This window comes from Ctenopharyngodon idella, chromosome 3 (genome assembly GCF_019924925.1).
Source record: "Ctenopharyngodon idella isolate HZGC_01 chromosome 3, HZGC01, whole genome shotgun sequence".
In the NCBI taxonomy this organism is placed as follows: domain Eukaryota; kingdom Metazoa; phylum Chordata; class Actinopteri; order Cypriniformes; family Xenocyprididae; genus Ctenopharyngodon; species Ctenopharyngodon idella.
Window position 1 is genome coordinate 55,024,434 of NC_067222.1, and position 19,006 is coordinate 55,043,439.

Sequence of the window (19,006 nt, forward strand, 5' to 3'; positions counted from 1 at the left end):
CTGCGTTAGTATTTTGAACGGAAGCTTGTGAAGGGCCCTCTACGTTTACCACTGAGGTGAAACAGATGCCACTGAACCTGGGGGGACGCTGGGCGAACTGAATCACATAGTTGAGTCTGATCATCCGAATGAGCCAGCATCATAGGCTGGGAAGCGCTAACCAGGCTCCTAGAGATCAAACCAGCAGGACCAATGGAACCACAGACATACCCATGGTGGGGCAGCGAGGTGGAGCATAGGGGTCTGACCAGGAAGGCACAGCGTCCCGGAGTGTGGCCATGAGTGTAGTGTAACTTACCTGGTTCCATGGTTCCCGCAAGGGAGTGACTGGAGACATGTGAGGAGGCATTGTATCCTCGAACCGTGGACTCCTGCCTGCTGGCGAAAGAGAAATGGGATGAGAGTGGCAAGGCATAGCATCGCTGACTGTCAAACCGTACTTCTTCTGACCCAGAGATTGAGGAAGCTGCTTTTTTTTTATTTAGATACCGCAGGCCGTGGGGCAGAAATAAAAATTCTCCACCCGGCCCTCATCCAGGGGAAAAAACGGCTCCCTCCATCTCTGGGTCGCCCGTCTCTGGGATGGTGTTTTGCCAACCACTTGGAGGATTAGCGGTGGCTGAGACAGGTGGTGTCATCCTCCTGTGAGGGGGCTCGAAGTCGCTGCTGAGCTGGCTGTGGCGGAGCATTGTTTGTTTTTTTCACAGGGAGATGGACTCCCTTGGTGACGAGCAGACTGAGGGGCAGCTTGTGACGGTCTGGTTGGAGAGGTCGTCAGGGGAGCCTCGTGATTGCCTCAGCCTGCTTCAGGACTGCTGAGAACTGCTGGGTACAGTCCCCGACAGTGCGAGATGGGAGCATCAAGAAAGCGCACTTTGTCAGCATCTCACACCTCTGCAAGGTTTAGCCAGAAATGGCACTTTCTGGACCACCAAGGTGGACATCGTCTGGCCGAGGTTCAACTCTGTGACTTTCATCATTCGGAAGACAAGGTGGTCAGTTGCTGCACACAGTTCCTGCATCAACCCCTGCTCAGAACTACACTTGTGCATCGTGCTTTGGCCTGGTGCTTGCAAGATGGCCATTGCATGCAGGGCAGAGGCGCCTGTTCAGCAGCACTGTAAGCCTTAGCAGCAAGAGCTGCCATTGTCTCACAGGTGCTGGACGGGAGATGCGGAGGACACCACCAGGTGGCAGTATTTTCCGGGCAAGCATCGCAACTGCGAACTCCACCTTGGGAATCCTCACAATCCCCCTGACCCGCCCCACCATCAAGGGTAGTGAGAAAGGAAAAACTTTTGAAGCAGATTTTGGCACATGTGGCCTTCCACATTTGCACATTTGTTCCATACTACAAAGTTTTTCATGCACCTCCAGGAAGAAAGGCACGGGGCAGGGCAAGGTGATTTTCACGTCCCACTCCGAGCCCAGAAACAAATCATTCAGCCACAGTCTGTCAGAACGAGTCTGATGCATGCAGCATGGCTGTCAACTCTGAATCTGATTCAGCATGAACAAACACTGCTGTAGCAGGAATCAGTGTCATCTTTCTTTCCAGAGGACAATAGCCCTCTTTCCAAAGCAATCGACATCTGACCCTTTTCTAGAGCAACAGGTGACGCGCTGGGTTGCCGTGAGTGGCACGTGAGCAGCGGATATTTTTTTTCAGCGTGCATGTTAACCAACGGGTGCATTCACACCGGGAGCAGGAGCAGCACGTGAGTGTCGAGCAGGAGCGTCGCGTGAGCAGCAGTGAAGCGGGGGTTTCGTGTCAAGTCTATTTTTGCTGCGCTGCTGACGCTCAATTAAAGTGAAAGCACACTTTTGATGGACAAAATAAATATGATTTCACTCAATGCACAGAATGAGTATGTCTAGTGTGTTTTAAGAATTGGAGTATGTAAGAAAAGAAAATTAAGAATCAGAAATATTTATAGAAGATTTACCCATTTAAATTGTTTTTAATTATTTAGTTTGGGTGAAAGTGTATTATAAAAAACTCAAGAAAACTAGCCAGAAAATATGATATATAAACATTCCTTTAGTAATTACACAGACATGTATATAGGCAGCAATACCCAAATCAAACCTGAGTTTGCAGTCTTTTTTTCTGCAGTTTGCTGTCTTGTAAACATGTACACACGGCAGATGATGTAAACACAAAGCTTACTTCGTTCATGTGCAGCAATATGACACAAGGCTTTTTGTTTGGTTTTTTGTTATTTACGTTTATAAGCTAATGTTTTACACCTCCCCATGTTAACAAACTTTCAAGGCTATCAAGTTTATAAATGACCAACTTATAAAAATGAATTTATAGTTGTCTTTGTAAAGAAAAATGCTCACTTTATATGTAGCTTGGAGCCGCTGCTGTGATGCTGTATGTGTAGTTATGCTCACGTGCTGCTTGCAGTGTGAAACGGGAGTAAGCGTGAGCGGCGCGTCAGCTTCACATCAGTGTAACTGCAGCTGCAGACACGCGTGAGTATTCACACTGGAAGCGTTTGTACAGTGTCACAGCAGCGGCTCCAAGCTACATATAAAGTTAGCATTTCTTTACAAAGACATTTATAAACTTGATAGTCTTGAAAGATTGTTAACCTGGGGAGTTGCACAACCTCGGCATGTAAACGTAAAATATATAAATAAAATCTTGTGTCTTCCATTGCTGCACACGAATGAGGTAAGTTTTGTGTTTTACATCTTCTCCCGTGTACACGTTTACAAGACAGCAAACTCTGCAAAAAAACAAAACAAAACCCGGATTTGATTTGGGTAGTGCTAGAGCCTATATACATGTCTGTGTAATAACTAAAAGAATGTTTATATATCATATTTTCTGGCTAGTTTTCTTGAGTTTTTTTATAATACACCATACTTCCACCTAAACTGAATAATTAAAAACAAGTTGCATGAGTAAATCTTATATAAATATTTTTGATTCTTAATTTTCTTTTCTGACATACTCCAATTCTTGATAAAACACACTAGACATGCTTATTCTGTGCATTTTGAGCACATTTTGTGTGAAATCACATTTATTTTGTCCATAAAAAGTGTGCTTTCACCTGTGTGAAGTGTGCTTTCGTCCCGTTTCACTGCTGCTCACGCGACGCTCCTGCTCCCGGTGTGAATGCATCCATTGGTTAACATGCACGCCGAAAAAAATTGCTCTTCTCAAATGCCGCTCACGGTTGCGGTGTGAAACGGCCGTAAGTCTCATCATACTAGTGCTGTCTTATCTCCTGAACGCCACTTCACCTATCATCAGAGATCACCTTCACTTGAGAGAGCTAAAGACGATCACTATATGCCATCTTCTCGCTATCAGCATTTCACTGCATCTGATGAGCCGTACTTCAGAGGACGATCTCCTGTACGTTCCAGTAACAGCCAGTGCAGACCACAAGGGTGGCCCAGGTCAAGATATCATCAGCAGCAAGGCTATGATAGACCCTTATTCTATGACAGTAGAGATAGTCACTTTAGCTTGAAATAAATCATGATATGATATTTCCTAATATTCACTGTTGTCCATGGCAACACTGTATATCAGATTATTACCCCCTCACTGCCCAGTACGATTATGTGAGGTGTCCATTTGTGTTGTTGCTCGGCCATTTGTTTTTTTACATTGTAAATGACTTTTTAAAGCAAAAGCTTTAAGATAAACACGTTATAGCTGCTGTCATGATCACTGTCACACATCAGTCTTTCTCACTTCAGTGGTTTGCACTTGCCACAATTGATCTGACCACAATAAAATCAACCTGCTAATTTCATGTATTAATTAGCTAATTCAGTATTGAAACCTCAAATATTTCATAAATATTTGTGCATTTCAAGTGATTTCATACATAAAAGGTTGTACGTTTTAGATGCTGTCAAAACATTCTACATTTAAATTTTTATACAAACATACCAAATATAATAAAGCTAGAAGTACACTTTACATACAAAGATCAATGAATGATAATGAGATCACACTGGACAGAAAATCTTTAAGATTAATTTTCGGTAAATGCTACAGTCATTCTCCTCCTGACACCTTGAGATTGAAATGAAATGATAATAGATGACAGACTCGTGGAACAGTGTGTCCAGCACATATTCATCATTTCTGTGATTTAGATTATGTTTATATGTGTCATGATGTGTTGAAGTGAACTAACAGACGTGATCCACAGATCCAGCTGACACAGCATCAGAAACTGAAGTCAGTGTGACTGCTGGATCATTATTCAGAGGTACGACACGTTCATTTCTACTGACAGCTTTACACCATTAAACTATCAGCTTCATCAATAACTGTTCATAGTTGAATCCCCTTGACTTCAGTCATGTCCAGTTTCTCTTCTTCTTCCACACATGTTTCCTGCAGTGATTGTGATCATTGTTGAGATGGCAGTCTTTGCTTCTCCTACTGTGATTCTTCTTCAGATCATCTGTGCAAGAAGAGCTGGTGAGTTTGAGCTTCACACAATCTGATGATTCACACTCATCTGATCTGGAACAATCTGCAATCATGGTAAAAACACATACGAGAGGTCAGTCCATGCTTTTATTTTGCAGGGAGGAAGGACTCGCAGCACCCAGAGGAAATAGAGATGCCTACAATATTACAATAAAATACTGCTGAGTTTGGAGACAATCTGAAACTACTTAAAATAAAAAAACTTACAGAGGATTGTTCATTATTTGATTTTCTTCTAAAAAAAAAACAGAGAAAAAACTCTGAAGAAATAGTGACACCAAGTTTAGTTTTTTATAAATAGCAGCCGAGAATTATTTTCATTCATATGGATTTTATGGATATTTGCATACAGTGTTCAAGCTCATTTTCTTTTGATTCGTATATAAACTTCTATAAATATTAAATACAATAATGGACAGATTTCGACAGACTGTTTGTATAATCCTCTCTCTGTTCTGTGTGATGGACCTGATGTCATGATCTGTTCATTCTTTTTCTTTAGCAATTTTATTTTTTAATTTTGGATGAATGCTACTAATTTTCTTAATAAAACCTCTGCTATTGTGTTTAATGTCACCTTTCCTGAGATATTTGTTACATATATGGTGATTCCCCTTCATGAGCTCATAATGTGAGGATGTTAAACTGTGATCCAAAGCAGCAAAGATAAACAAATAATGAAATCATAAATTCATGTTCATAATAATTCATATAACTTTATTGTGGTTAGTTCAGAAATTCACTTCAATAAACTAATTCCAAACCTAAAAACGTTGGTCTTGTAACCCGGCTGTGAGAGAAGGTGAAGCATGTGGGAGTCATTATTTTTGAAATATGTACAGATACTGACCAAAAATAATTTCACCAATTTAAAGTTTTTTGTTGTTGTTGTTGCTTAAAGATATTTGCTCACATCAGACACACTGTATGTTAATAAAATATAACACTACAGTAAGCACTATACAAGCAAAGTCTGATGCACATCTAATTCTGTCCAAGCCCCACCCATTCAGACAGAAAGGACCAATGGAAGCTGCATTAAATGACCATCCAATCAGATTGAGCTGATGTCAGCTCCAGTCACTATGGCTGTGTCCAAAAACACCAACTTCTCTTCTATATAGTAGGGGAAAACGGTAAGTGAAAGAAGTAGTATATCCGAAACATCAGTATTCATAAAAGAGTAGACGAGAAGTTCCTGGATGGCCTACTGCATCCCGCCCAGATTCTGAAGCACTCATCGTCGGATGGGCAATTCCATGCAAAGGTCATCCTTGCCATGAAAAAAAAAAGTTTATCAAAAGAACAAGTTGTAAGCTTTCTTTAAGTGAACGTAACATCACACTTACAGTTTACTTTTTATATATTATTTTTGCACTATGTTCCTTTTTTTTTTTTTTTACTTGAAATACCTTTAACTGTACTTTAACTCTTTCCATTTAAAAAAAAACATTTTATTCTAGCTCCATGAATCCTTTTTACCAACACTTAAAGGGGACCTATTATGCCCCATTTTAGCAGCCATATCACCCTGTAGCCCAAGACTGGTTGCCCACTGAAGCTAAGCAGGGCTGAGCCTGGTCAGTACCTGGATGGGAGACCTCCTGGGAAAACTAGGTTGCTGCTGGAAGAGGTGTTAGTGAGGCCAGGTTAGTGGTGCTCATCCTGTGGTCTGCGTGGGTCCTAACGCCCCTGTATATTGATGGGGACACTATACTGTCAAAAAGCACCATTCTTTGGATGAGACGTTAAACCGAGGTCCTGACTCTCTGTGGTTGTTAAAAATCCCAGGATGTCCTTCGAAAAGAGTAGGGGTGTAACCACGACATCCTGGCCAAATTTGCCCATTGGCCTCTGTCCATCATGGCCTCCTAATCATCCCCATACTCTGATTGGCTTCATCACTCTGTCTCCTCTCCACCAATAAGCTGGTGTGTGGTGGGCGTTCTGACGCAATATGGCTGCCGTCGCATCATCCAGGTGGATGCTGCACATTGGTGGTGGTTGAGGAGATTCCCCCTTCCGTATGTAAAGCGCTTTGAGTACCCAGAAAAGCGCTATATAAATGTAAGGAATTATTATTATTATTATTATTATTAATATGTAATATAAGTCTCTAATGTCCCTAGAGTGTGTATGTGAAGTTTTAGCTCAAAATACCTCACAGATAATTTTTTATAGCATGTTAAAATTGCCACTTTTTGGGGTTGAGCAAAAACACGCCATTTCAGTGTGGGCCCTTTAAATGTAAATGAGCTGCTGTGCTCGGCCTAAGAGGGCGGAGCTTCAAGAGCTGATTCTCTGGTGTCAGGAGTCAGTCAGGACACACTATAATGTCAGAAACTGAGAATATATGCTGCATGGAGATAGAACAGGTATAGTTTAGTTAAATTACGGTAATAACCAGGGTTGGGGAGTAACGGAATATATGTAACGGCGTTACGTAATCAGGATACAAAAATCCAGTAACTGTAATTCGTTACAGTTACGTCAAAAAATGTAGTAATCAGATTACAGTTACATTTTGAAAAAAGGGGGAATACTATCAGGATTACAATCGTTTCATGTAAAACTAAATAAGTCATTATTTTGCCATAATAACACCATATTAAAGGTGCAATATGTAATATTTTCTGTCCGCTAGAGGTCGCTAGAAGCCTATTCAAAACAAAGGCGTAGCTTGATGATGCCAAGTTTGAGAGCGGAATCTTGGGACATGTGGTCTTCACCTCAACGGCCGGTGGAAAATAATTGGGATAGGACTCGGGCAGAAATCATGTTCATGGATGCGATTATTAACGTTACTGTAGTATGAAGCAGAGCAGGACCGAGTGTTGTGGGAGCTGAACGAGGCCGCTGGAGCGATTGCACAACACACGCCTCACGAGCAGCGGAACTTTTATTATGCCACAGTCGCTGGCGCTGCTTCCGCTTTTCCGGTCATGAGTATGAGGTAACGCAGCTCTGTTTATCATATTAGATACATTTGAGTGTGTTGAAAATGAGGTTATAACGTTACTCTGTGCGTTCGCTCGGCGGCTGCTGTGAGACACTTGTTTGAGACGCACTGCAGTAAGATAGATTGATTTTAGCATATCATGTTAAATGCTGGATGGCTTGTGTTGATAAATGGCATGCAATTAATTTTAAAACGTATTGTATGATGGAGAAAATTCTGTATTACTGTTACTAAAAATAAAGCTGCATCTGATTATGCTATGTTAGCTACTTCACAAAATAGTGTTTTTCTCTGAGGCATGGTAAAGCATGGTACTCACAAAAAATCAAGAAAATTAGAATTAAACAATAAGAATAAACGTGTTGAGCTATATAACAACAGTTAGTTTTCTGTCTATAAATATATCAAAACAGTTTTTTCCTTTGTCTATTAAAACGTGTAATATATTAAAGCGTCTTTGGTTTTTCCATGGTTTCTACAAAATAAAACCGGAAACCGAAGGTAACGCAGGTATGACGCAATTGACAGGCGACTCCTCACACGTCCCGGAGCCTTGGTTAAAATTGCAATTTTCTCACAATTTACAAATAGTTGGAAACATTTGGGATATTGTAAGTACTCAACTGAACAAAATATATAACACTGGCCTAGCGGTTTTTGGATATTTTACTGCAAAAATATTACATATTGCACCTTTAACCAGTGCCATTTTGATTAATATAGAGTCACCTAAAGTTATTGACTGTGATGCATGACACAGTGGTCGAAGATTTTGGAGATTTACACCCCCACCTTTACGAAGATATGGCATCCGATGTATGGGCTGTTCTACGAGGATTTCCAGAGCGATCGGCCGAAACGATGCATATGCTGGTTCTCCAGTGTCAGGAGTCGGGTCAGGACGCACTATAATGTCAGAAACTGCGAATATATGCTGCATGGAGATAGAACAGGTATAGTTTAGGTATAGTTTTGAATTTTGCATAATAGGTCCCCTTTAAAGACTTGAAAGATAACTTTTTACACATTTCATCCCCATTTTTAGACTCAAATTAACTTGTTCACGTTTTGTATTTTAAAGTGATGTAGTTACACATTACTTCATGTACTCACTATAGTAATGAGTTAATAATGCTTAATTACAAGTAACTAAACACTAAACCTGGTTCTGCAGTAAGTCCACTTGAATGAAACAACACTGAGTGCGCCGGAAGGGCTGCTGATTTAGTATAGTTTGTGCTGCTATTTAATAATCATTTGAAACTTAGCAAACTGGTAGTAATGAATTTTTATGTTGAAACAAACAATCATGTTTATATATATATATATATATATATATATATATATAAACATGATTGTTTGTAACATATTTGTCACTGTTTTAATTTTAATATACAAAAATTATCTGGTAAAATAGTTAGATTTCTATGCACTTCTGTGATTGTAGACAATGCAGTGTGTGAACAGGACTTTTATTTTGGAGTGACGACATGACGTCATAAGACTGCGCCGCTCCTGCATCTGTTGTGATTCTGCTGAATAAAGGTTTGTTTTAAGAATTTAATCTGTTTTAATCGACAGAAACCGTTTAAATAGTTTTTAATAGTTTTACCAGCGATGTGAAATGAGTTTGTTTACTATTTAATGTAACATTGTGATTCTTTATCTAACTGTAATGAATGATATTTGTGTGAGTAAAGCTCATCCACTGATGAGAAACAGTAAACCTGCGTCTCATTTCTCTCTCTATATCATAAATCAGTTTATCATGAACACGAGTTCAGTCTCTGGCGAGTAATGATGGAGAAACTGAACTTTTCAACTCCGAGTCAATTGAATCAAATACTTTGTGAAATGATTCAGTGAATCACGACTCGTGCTGCTCAAACAGTGAACATGAACAATAACAAACACTAACTTACAAACAAACTAATCATGTTTTCATCAAAGTGTAATCATTTAATAGGTAATCTATAGTTCATTAAATACCAAATGTAAATCAAAAAAGTCTAAATATTAAGTTTATTAATTTGCAGCATTAGTTTTGAGTGTTTTTTTTGTCTAACCTGGGGCCTGTTTCATAAAACAAGTTTACCAAATAATCCAGGTTTATTTCAGTAAATCTGATTTATTGTCAGTTGATTTGGTTCAAAATAAAATGACTAACTGAAATAAGCCCAGCTTATTTGGTAAACTTGTTTTATGAAACAGGCCCCAGGTCATTTAAGACCATTAACTCTATTAATTATTATCTTCTTAAAGATGGAGTTTATTAAAGAGGAGACTGAAGACATGAAGATTGAGTTTAATAAAGAGGAGACTGAAGACATGAAGATTGAGTTTAATAAAGAGGAGACTGAAGACATGAAGATTGAAGAAAGATTCAGAGTGAAACATGAAGATACTGAGGAACAAACAGGTTGGTTTTATTCTCACAGCTGAACTCAGTCATTTGTCATCCTTATTAAAATGTCCAGCTCTACAGAAATAGAGAATATACAGAAGTATAATCTTACAGAGAATATTACAGAATCCATTCATTCCAGTATAATATAATTCAGGTATAAATTACTTTTAATTGATCATTAAATCGTTTAATTAAGGTTTGCACATGCTAGTTTCCATGGCAGAGTTCAACATAAATATTCATTACTACCAGTTTGCTAAGTTTCAAATGATTATTAAATAGCAGCACAAACTGTGTGAAATCAGCAGCCCTTCCGGCGCACTCAGTGTTGTTTCATTCAAGTGGACTTACTGCAGAACCAGGTTTAGTGTTTAGTTACTTGTAATTAAGCATTATTAACTCATTACTATAGTGAGTACATGAAGTAATGTGTAACTACATCACTTTAAAATACAGTGTTTCCATTAAATGTGACCCCGGACTAGGGCTGGACGATTAATCTAAAAGTAATCGAAACCGAAATTTTGAACCTCTAACTGACGTAATTTTCCCATGTCGGTTATTTCGGTTTTTTAATCCTGTTAATACTGTTACTTCTCCCTTAAAAACATACTAGCGCGCGTGTAGCCACGTGACTCCGCCCCGTCCAGTCAACACGCAGGTGAACGCAGAGTCAGCATAGAGACGGCGCGCGAGCGGTGAGCCTTGCATCTTCACTAAACTTTGTCAGTTGTATGTGTTTTTCGGTTTGCCAGTTTGGACATTCAAGCGATTAGACGATCGGATGTGTATTATTATATCGAGCTACCGTGCTCGCGCAGCTGCATTGTGGCACAAACACTCATACAAACAGTAGCTGCACAAAACGTGAAGATCGCGCGCACAGAGAGATACGCAGAAACTAGTTGTCAGCGCTGTCCTGTGATTTATCACTAAAGTAGCTTAGAAACTTAAAACTTATTATAGCTTCTTCTTTTTTTTTAACTTTTGAAGTAAATATTTACAACCCACAAGCTTCACAATTAATAAAGATACGGTATGACTAATTCACACATGCAATCGCTCTCATTACGTACTGGTACTGTGCTAGTTTATCTTTATGTGATTTACAACGAGCAGAAATCTGTAAGAAATGTTACGAACCATAGATAAAATAACTGCTGAAAGTGAGCTGTTATGTCAGATCAATCTTTCAATAGGAAAAAATATCCCACCTTTAATAGTCAAGCTTACAGTACAAATATTTTAAGTGAACTATGAGGGCAAAAAAAAAAAAAAAACAAACAAACAAAATAATCATTCATTAATCGTAACCAAGGTAAAATGTTCAATAAATCGCTCGTGGGAACTGTTGTAAGATCCTACAGAGCCAGAGAATATATGCTGCATGAAGATAGTACAGGTATAGTTTAGTTTAATTACGGTTATAACTTATGTTGGCATCTTGCTTTTATGACATGCTATTGCATTTGTCTTAGGTACTACAATACCTATTAGGTATTGCAATAACATGGCCTCACCCCTTTGTTCTCGGGGGCGGGGTTTATGTACATTTTAGGGTTAGTGATGTCACCAACCAGGGAAGAAGCTTGTTGTAGTCCCTACCAGCCGTTTGTTGTAGTCCTTAAACAGAGAATTCTTTAAAAGACAATATCTCCGTTTGCATTGAACTTTCAGCGCTGTAACTTTGCAAATACTGTTTATGCTCAAGCAGCAACATTACACACTAACTAAAGTTAAAAAAGTGAAATCGCAATGAACCACCCCTTTTAGAACAAGCAGAAGAGATGCTGGTTTCTCCGGTAGTGGGCGGGACTAATGTGCAAACGGCGATCTCATTGGCTGAAGCACATCTATTACCGTCCCCATTTTGATTTCAGCAAATCTGTTCAAGCGAACTCTCACAACGTGATTAATATTCATGAACCCAGCAGCTCATCAATCTTTAGTGTGATGTTATTAGTGGTAGAATTAGTAGTAGTATTATCTTCTTTTAATAATTACTATTATCTATTTTTTTTTTTTTACAGAAACACTGAATGACAAACAATATCTTAAGCACCACCAGTTCTGCTTAGTTAAAATGCCAAATATGCATTCATGGTTACCAAGTTTTAGTTCTAGTTAATAAAGTTCTATTATTAAATAGTGCTTGATTATCATAATATTATATAATGCTTGATTGACTATTGACTTGATTTTTACATTGTGGGGGAAATTTTGAGTTTCTGTATAATTTCCATATGATTTTACTTATGGTTAAATGATTTTGTTTTTCTCAGAAGTGTTTAAGTATGCATTCTTTGGGCGACAAGTGGAAAAACACTGAAGTGGTAAACATGTTCCTAATATGGTAAAAGGACAGAGGCTTCAGCCTTGGAGGTCAGAGATGTAAAAGTGAGGGGAAGCTTTCGTTCTTTGTCTTACACTCTGCAGCTACTTGTGTTTCTGTATGACTGTCTGACCTTTCTTGCAAGAAATAAAACTTTGAAAGACAATTGGATGTGTTTATCTCTTATGCAGTAAGAGTCCTGTTGAATTTTTGCCACCACAACATATATTTATTTATTTATTTATTTTTTGCTTTATTCCGTGCTGTCGTCTCCGTCGGTTTCAAAATATGTCTCCGTTATATTGTCATTTTCTGCTCGTCCGGCACTTTGCAACAACACAACCTTGTTTCTGCAGCGACTTTAAAGGGATAGTTCACCCAAAAATGAAAATTTGATGTTTATCTGCTTACCCCCAGGGCATCCAAGATGTAGGTGACTTTGTTTCTTCAGTAGAACACAAATTATGATTTTTAACTCCAACCGTTGCGGTCTGTCAGCCGTATAATGTATTGAAACGGTAACACCATCTATGAGAATAAAAAAACCATGCACAAACTAATCCAAATTAAACCATGCGGCTCGTGACGACACATTGATATCCTAAGACACGAAACGATCGGTTTGTGCGAGAATGTGGAGGATTGTATATTTGGTCATGGGAGCTGATCAATTGTTGTTCATGGTTATTGTGCCACCAGCTGGCAGCAGTAAGTGTGGCACATATTCAAGCCTTTAAAATAGTCGTTTTATAGTTACAGTATTTTCTGGAACATAAGTTGCATCTGATTACAAATCAGCTCCATAGCATATTCCAAGCAATCAAGAGCTTAGAGAGGTACATTTAAAGTAGCTAGACAGATTCTGCCAGTGTTGGTTCAGTGTAAACAATGATGTACATCCTTACAGTCCTTAAGATGGAGGGAAAGTTAGCAAGGGAAGGGCATAAAAATTTGAACTTGAGCACAGCCCTGAGTCTCTAATAATCATGAGTTTCTAATAATGAGCTGATGAGTTGAACCTAGAGCAGGAATACCCAATCCTGTTCCTGGAGGTCTACATACATGCAGAGTTCAGATCCAACCCTGATCAAACACACCTGCCTGTAATTATCAAGCGCACCTGAAGATCTTAATTCACTGCTTTAGGTGTGTCTGATCAGGGTTGGATCTGAACTCTGCAGGAAATGTAGATCTCCAGGAACAGGACATCTAGTGTTTCATTCCTATTCAACTGTGCTCCGTCTGTTTGATGTACATGTTCATACTGGTATTTGTTCATTGAAGTCTGTGAAGTTTAATGGAGCCTGTTGTCAAAAAATGCACACTTGCATGATTTTATAACATTTACAGGTAAGAGTATAACCATAAAATGTAAGTTTTGTGCTGAGGAAAACACATCTCATAAGCATTCGTTCTTTCCGTCTAATGTCACTAATGTGATCGCTCCGTACCGTGCCCTGGCCCGCTTGAAAAGGCACAGTTGGATTAGGCTTGGGCGTGGTACGGATGAAGTGAGATCAAAACCAAGTACAGAATGGTCCGGAGTACAGAATGGCTACTACAATTGTATGTGCTATGTCTGACATCATTACAACAACAAATATCTTCTATTACTTATTGAATAGTAAAACACTTTTCAATTAATTTAATTCATTCAAGTATATTTAGGTTTATATTGGGTCCAGTTCTAACCTTATTGATGAACAGGGATTGTAGTTTGTAAATTCCTCCATCAATGTCAGCTCTTTTCTAACAAGCTGATGATCTTAACCAGATGTGAAAAATAAAGGAGACATATAAAATGTGCAGTGGTGGGTCCCTTTGGACCAGGTTTGAAAACCACTGGTGTATTGAGTATAAGATCTATAGACGGGATGGGCAACTCTGGTCCTGAAGGGACACTATTCTGCAGAGTTTAGCTCCATCCTTGATCAAACACACCTGCAAAATTTAACCCAACCCCATTATTTAACTCTAAAGGCAGATTTATACTTCTGCGTCGGACCTATGCTGGAGCCTCTGGGCTGTAGGATATGCGTCTGTTATCGTTTATACTTCTGCGTCATTGTCCACGTTGACGTGCATGCAGACCACTAGTAGGCAGTGTCCACGGTCATGTTGAGTATCAAGGCAAAAGCCAAAGAAGAAGCAGCTTGTCATGTACATTGACAGAGAAGCAGCAAATAGGTAACGACTTTTGTTGCAGTTTGACTGCATGTGTCCCCCGAAACAGCAGTTTTTCATTCTTCTAGGAAGTTGAAAACTCTTCTCCTATTGCTCCGCACCAGTTTTTTGACCCAAGGGAGGGGTTCCAACAGACCATTCACAGTGCTTGCGGTCCGCGTAGAATTGATGTGTTGTTACATTTTTGAAGAGGTGCGCGTCAGGCTATGTCGTAGGCTACGCTTGGTACTCACAGCCTACGCCGTACACGCGATGCATAAGTATAAATCAACCTTAAGTCTTCAGGAATGCTTGAAAATGACAGGTAGGTGTATTTGATTAGAGATGAAACTTAACTCTGCAAGACTGTGGCCCTCCAAGACCAAAGCTGCCCATCCCTGATCCATAAGATAGGATAGGGTATAGATCATACATGTTGTTGGTTTTGATGCTTTGAATGTCTAAATTGTTTTATGTCTATTTTTGTCCTAGACCTGATGGCACTGAAAGAGGTGAGTCATGAACTTAATGAAAGGGAAGAAGAGAAAAAACATTATAATTTCATGACTGGGGAAAGAGCGACACAGGCTTCCTCACAGACAAGAGCTCAAAAGACAGGAACTAAAAGTTATTTCACCTGCCAACAGAGTGGAAAGAGTTTTGATCAACATAGAAACCTTCAAGTCCACTTCAGAGTTCACACTAGAGAGAGTCCCTTCACGTGCCAACAGTGTGGAAAGAGTTTCACACGTGAAGAAAACCTTCAAGTCCACTTGAGAATTCATACTGGAGTAAAGCCTTACACCTGCCAACAGTGTGGACGGAGTTTCAGTCAAAAAGGAAACCTTAAAGACCACATGAGAATTCACACTGGAGAGAAACCTTTCACATGCAAGCAATGTGGACAGAGTTTCACAAAAAAAGGAAGCCTTAAAGGCCACATGAGAGTTCACACTGGAGAAAAGCCTTACACCTGCCAGCAATGTGGACAGAGTTTCAGTCAAAAAGGACACCTTATAGTCCACATGAGAATTCACACTGGAGAGAAACCTTACACCTGCCAACAGTGTGGAAAGAGTTTCACACATAAAAGAAGCCTTAAAGTTCACATGAGAATTCACACTGGAGAAAAGCCTTACACCTGTCAACAATGTGGACAGAGTTTCAGCCATAAAGTAAGCCTTATAGTCCACATGAGAATTCACACTGGAGAGAAACCTTTCACCTGCCAGCAATGTGGACAGAGTTTCAGACATAAAGGAAACCTTAAAGTCCATATGAGAGCTCACACTGGAGAAAAGCCCTACACCTGCCAACAGTGTGGAAAGAGTTTCACACATAAAGTAAGCCTTATAGTCCACATGAGAATTCACAGTGGAGAAAAGCCTTATACCTGCCAAGAATGTGGAAATAGTTTCATTGAGAAAGGAAGCCTTATAGCCCACATGAGAACTCACACTGGAGAGAGCCCATTCACCTGCCAACAGTGTGGAAAGAGTTTCAGTCGAAAAGGAAAACTTGAAATCCACATGAGAATTCACACTGGAGAAAAGCCTTATACTTGCCATGAGTGTGGAAAGAGTTTCAGTGAGAAAGGAACCCTTACAGCCCACATGAGAATTCACACTGGAGAAAAGCCTTACACCTGTCAACAGTGTGGAAAGAGTTTCAATCAAAAAGGAAACCTTATAGCCCACATGAGAATTCACACTGGAGAAAAGCCTTACGTCTGCACTCTGTGTGGGAATGGCTTCAAACAGGAAGCAAGCCTTAGGGAACACATGAATATTCACACTGGAGAAAAGCCATTTATGTGTGATCAGTGTGGAAAGAGTTTCAGATTTAAAGGTTACCTTAAGTGTCACATGATGATTCACTCAAAAGAGAACGGTTTTAGAAGTCATCACTGTGGAAAGAGCAGAGGTGTAAAGAGTAGCTGAAAACCATACTTGAATAAAAGTGCATATACTTTACAGAAAAAATGACTCTATTACAAGTTTCAAGTCACCAATTCTAATACAACTTGAGTAAAAGTCAGAGTATCGGATTTTAACTGTACTTAGTAAGTATTTACTCATGCTGAATTTAGGCTTGAAGATGCACTAGTCCTCGACACTAGTCCAGAAATGCCAGTGAAAATAAGAAACAATTGACTTGATTGATGAGAAATCATGTTTATTTTCTAAAATCAAAATAAAATTAAACAAGTCAATATTGCAATAAATCAAGGTCAACACAACAGCCTCTTAAATGTTAAAAGTGTAAAACTCCTGCAGTTCACAAAGCTTACGCTATGTCCTACGCCTTCCCTATTCAACTTACAGAAAAAGTAACTGACGCGATGCCAGTTTACACTTTCTTCGTAACTTGAATACGGAAGGCTGTCTGGCGGAAGCTAGATATTTTATTTCATAACTTGTTAAATATGAATATTTTTTTACACAAACATCTCTTCGCTTCAGAAGGCCTTTATTAACCCCCTGGAGCCGTGTGGAGCACATCATTATGATGGATGGATGTGGATGGAAGCACTTTCTTCAGCTCACATTAATTGACCCTGTGCACTGCCATTATAAAGCTCAGAGGAGTCAGGATATTTGATGTCAACCCAAAATGGCCGCCCTCAACCTCTGAATCAGCCAAAAGTGTGCCTGCAAGGGTGAAGTCACAGGAGCATGACACCAATTATTTAATGTAATTATAATAAAATCATTAATGAATTTATTTTTAAAAATTGCTTCGCATTGTGCAAAATTCTCAAATTAGTATTGATACTGAGGAATCCTTTTCTATTGATTTATGTCTCCTCACTTACAGTTGAATTGATGATGCAAACATGAGTTTCATCAATGGCTCCGACAACTCCACGAAAGCCCGAAATTCTCATAAAAATGGCTTCCTTTTGCCACATGTTTTTGACGGTCAGTTTGAAAGACAATGAATTGCCAAATAGTAGTGGCCAAAAGTGATGGTTGGCTTAGGAAAATTTACATATTCACCCTTTATTCAAATATTAAAAATGTCTTAAAGATTTTGCAAACATATTGTGTAGTTGTGCTTGGAGTCAATTGTTTTATTTGTGATAACAACGTGGTAAATTGTATGACATAATTTTAGGCCAGGCTGTCATACAAAGACATTATGAGCACATGCAAAAATGAGAGAGGACCAATGAAATATTAATAACTGATTGCGTTGCAAGAGTAACCGGCTTAATTCTGGCCATCTGCGTTGTGTAACAGAAGACACGGGACAACTGGAACTGCTGCTGATGGAGATTTAATGCTGGGACCAGTAAATGGCACTGAATGGATTAAAGAGTACAGCATGAGAAATTGATTGTCTGTGATTTTATAACCTCTCCTCAACGCGCTCAATGCGATTTCAATAAATGTGATAAATATCACAATGATAACATCAAAAACAAAATGCACGGAACACATTACAAAGGACATTAAGTGCAAAATTAATTATTACAAACATATATCTAGACATAGACAATAATCTCCTGCAGCTAGTTTTAAATCAACCATGAACTGGAAAATGAACAAATTGATACAAAATGAATACATTGAAAAATAGAATAGATATAAACCATACCTGGACAGATTAAAGAGAGTACAGCTTAAGACAATGTTTCGTCTGTGATTTTATCACCTGAACAGATTATAGGCAGTTATTTAATCACCTAAAATCACAACGTTCTGTTGGCGCGCACACACATATACGCACACACATACTCAAACCGCTGTACTAGTAATGAAACTATTAAATCCAATCCATCCATTCATAAAACACTTTCTAATACCTTTATAACACTGTGAACAATGATATTACTGCATATTATGGACTTAAACTTTCAGAACTTTTACAGGCCTATATTGAGAGAGCACCGATAACTGCTTATCTCTCCTTAACGCGATCTGAGGACGCAGCGTGGGCTAAACAGTAATGACGTCACCACGCAACACAGATACAAAACTGTGGTGTATTGGGATAATGTGTATGTGTATAATGTGCATTCATTGGTTCCTATGCCTAGGATATGGTATTTAAGTCATGTGATGTGATTTGCACCTGGGTGATGTGATGTATGCTTCATGTGACCTGAACATGAGTAAAAGCGTGCTTGATAGCATTTGGTTGTTTGCCTCATGAATATACAACATAAACTGGCGACGAGGATAAAGTACGTGAGAGAACATGGCGCAAGTCAGAAGACTAGATGAGTATCAACCAGAAAATGAATCCTGGTCTGCGTATATTGAACGAGCGGAATTGTTTATGATTGCAAATGACGTGGATGATACAAAGCAAGTAGCGACTTTGCTTAGTGCCGTGGGTGCGTCCACATATGGATTACTGCAGAATCTGGTTCAGCCTGCAAAGCCAAAGGATAAAACATTTAAAGAAATTGTGAATATACTTGAGGCCCATTTTGAACCAAAGCCGTTTATAATAGCTGAATGTTTCCGATTTCAGTGGAAACCACTCCACTGGTACCTGAAACACAAGCACATTTGAGTGATCATTATGTTATTGTCATGGATTAGGGTGGCTGTACTGAAGCGCACAATGAAGGTAAGTACAATAAACAGTCTTTACTTGATAATCCACCAAAGAACATGAAAGAGAAAATGGAAATCCGCTAGAACATACAACCACATAACA

General features: G+C 39.1%; 1 protein-coding gene, 1 long non-coding RNA gene and 1 pseudogene across 2 annotated transcripts in view; all 3 read left to right on the forward strand.

Annotated features, from left to right (window-relative positions):
- The first annotated feature begins 3,164 nt into the window (after window positions 1-3,164).
- Window positions 3,165-5,040, forward strand: LOC127508958 (uncharacterized). Its single transcript, XR_007929037.1, has 3 exons — window positions 3,165-4,247; window positions 4,382-4,462; window positions 4,573-5,040. It is a non-coding gene; the product is annotated as an uncharacterized LOC127508958 (long non-coding RNA).
- A 3,879-nt stretch (window positions 5,041-8,919) lies between these two features.
- The window catches only part of LOC127508802 (gastrula zinc finger protein XlCGF57.1-like), a 119,073-nt gene continuing 108,986 nt past the window's right edge, over window positions 8,920-19,006 (forward strand). The window contains exon 1 of the mRNA XM_051887178.1: window positions 8,920-8,978. The gene's annotated coding sequence lies outside the window, so the exon portion shown is untranslated. The remainder of the gene's footprint in view (window positions 8,979-19,006) is intronic.
- LOC127508812 (gastrula zinc finger protein XlCGF57.1-like) lies at window positions 9,705-16,231 on the forward strand (annotated as a pseudogene).